This window comes from Salvelinus fontinalis, chromosome 11 (assembly GCF_029448725.1).
Source record: "Salvelinus fontinalis isolate EN_2023a chromosome 11, ASM2944872v1, whole genome shotgun sequence".
Classification (NCBI taxonomy): Eukaryota; Metazoa; Chordata; class Actinopteri; order Salmoniformes; family Salmonidae; genus Salvelinus; species Salvelinus fontinalis.
In genome coordinates this window covers 58,674,933-58,677,432 of record NC_074675.1, presented here as the reverse complement: position 1 = coordinate 58,677,432, position 2,500 = coordinate 58,674,933, and the positions used below count along the sequence as shown (strand labels likewise).

The window sequence follows — 2,500 nt, the reverse complement described above, 5'->3', positions numbered from 1 at the left end:
TCTCAACTCACCTTTAAATAACCAGCTAGCCAGACCCAGATCTCAACTCACCTTTAAATAACCAGCTAGCCAGACCCAGATCTCAATATACCTTTAAATAACCAGCTAGCCAGACTCAGATCTCAACTCACCTTTAAATAACCAGCTAGCCAGACCCAGATCTCAACTCACCTTTAAATAACCAGCTAGCCAGACCCAGATCTCAATATACCTTTAAATAACCAGCTAGCCAGACCCAGATCTCAATATACCTTTAAATAACCAGCTAGCCAGACCCAGATCTCAATATACCTTTAAATAACCAGCTAGCCAGACCCAGATCTCAATATACCTTTAAATAACCAGCTAGCCAGACCCAGATCTCAACTCACCTTTAAATAACCAGCTAGCCAGACCCAGATCCCAATATACCTTTAAATAACCAGCTAGCCAGACCCAGATCTCAATATACCTTTATATAACCAGCTAGCCAGACCCAGATCTCAATATACCTTTAAATAACCAGCTAGCCAGACCCAGATCTCAATATACCTTTAAATAACCAGCTAGCCAGACCCAGATCTCAACTCACCTTTATATAACCAGCTAGCCAGACCCAGATCTCAATATACCTTTATATAACCAGCTAGCCAGACCCAGATCTCAATATACCTTTAAATAACCAGCTAGCCAGACCCAGATCTCAATATACCTTTATATAACCAGCTAGCCAGACCCAGATCTCAATATACCTGTTAAAAGTTTGGGGTCACTTAGAAATGTCATAAAAACCATCTAAGTTATTGACACGTATTTATAATTAAAATGTCCATTAAAAAGTCCAAGTAGGGGACAGAAAGGAGAGCGAAATGTATTTATCCCAGTTGATACGGTACGTTAATGCTGTCTGCTGGGTTAGTAACGCATTACTTGGACATTTTAATGGACACTTGAGTTATAAATACATTTCAACAACTTACGTAGCTTTATGACATTCTTACTGCAGGTCTATGACAGGTCAATGGCAGGTCTATGACAGTTCTATGACAGGTCTATGGCAGGTCTATGACAGTTCTATGACAGGTCAATGGCAGGTCTATGACAGGTCTATGAAAGTTCTATGACAGGTCTATGGCAGGTCTATGACAGGTCTATGGCAGTTCTATGACAAGTCTATGACAGGTCTATGGCAGGTCTATGATAGGTCAATGGCAGGTCTATGACAGGTATATGACAGGTCTATGGCAGGTCTATGGCAGGTCTTTGACAGTTCTATGACAGGTCTATGGCAGGTCTATGACAGTTCTATGACAGGTCTATGACAGTTCTATGACAGGTCTATGGCAGGTCTATGACAGGTCTATGGCAGGTCTATGACAGGTCAATGGCAGGTCTATGACAGGTATATGACAGGTCTATGGCAGGTCTATGACAGGTCTATGGCAGGTCTATGACAGTTCTATGACAGGTCTATGACAGGTCTATGACAGTTCTATGACAGGTCTATGGCAGGTCTATGACAGGTCTATGGCAGGTCTAATGGCAGGTCTATGACAGGTCTATGAAAGTTCTATGACAGGTCTATGACAGTTCTATGACAGGTCTATGGCAGGTCTATGGCAGGTCTATGACAGGTCAATGGCAGGTCTATGACAGGTATATGACAGGTCTATGGCAGGTCTATGACAGTTCTATGACAGGTCTATGGCAGTTCTATGACAGGTCTATGACAGTTCTATGACAGGTCTATGGCTGGTCTATGACAGGTCTAATGGCAGGTCTATGACAGGTCTATGACAGGTCTATGGCAGGTCTATGACAGGTCTAATGGCAGGTCTATGACAGGTATATGGCAGGTCTATGACAGGTCTATGGCAGGTCTATGACAGGTCTATGACAGTTCTATGACAGGTCTATGGCAGGTCTATGACAGGTCTATGACAGGTCTATGGCAGGTCTATGACAGGTCTAATGGCAGGTCTATGACAGGTCTATGGCAGGTCTATGACAGGTCTATGGCAGGTCTATGACAGGTCTATGGCAGGTCTATGACAGGTCTAATGGCAGGTCTATGACAGGTCTATGGCAGGTTTATGACAGTTCTATGACAGGTCTATGGCAGGTCTATGACAGTTCTATGACAGGTCTATGGCTGGTCTATGACAGGTCTAATGGCAGGTCTATGGCATGTCTATGACAGTTCTATGACAGGTCTAATGGCAGGTCTATGACAGGTCTATGGCAGGTCTATGGCAGGTTTATGACAGGTCTATGGCAGGTCTATGATAGTTCTATGACAGGTCTATGGCAGGTCTATGACAGGTCTATGGCAGGTCTATGACAGGTCTATGGCAGGTCTATGACAGGTCTATGGCAGGTCTATGGCAGGTCTATGGCAGGTCTATGGCAGGTCTATGGCAGGTCTATGGCAGGTCTATGGCAGGTCTATGACAGGTCTAATGGCAGGTCTATGACAGGTCTATGACAGGTCTATGGCAGGTCTATGACAGGTCTAATGGCA

General features: G+C 44.1%; 1 protein-coding gene across 4 annotated transcripts in view; it reads left to right on the top strand.

The window, feature by feature from the left end:
- Positions 1-2,500, top strand: part of LOC129866015 (breast cancer metastasis-suppressor 1 homolog) — a 33,261-nt gene that overhangs the window by 29,659 nt on the left and 1,102 nt on the right. Inside the window, exons 9-10 of one of the 4 annotated variants that reach the window (XR_008761460.1) lie at positions 1-1,968; positions 2,002-2,500. The exon at positions 1-1,968 is cut by the window's left edge and continues 1,173 nt beyond it; the exon at positions 2,002-2,500 is cut by the window's right edge and continues 1,102 nt beyond it. The gene's annotated coding sequence lies outside the window, so the exon portion shown is untranslated. The other 3 variants (XR_008761459.1, XR_008761458.1, XM_055939150.1) reach the window with 3 other exon arrangements.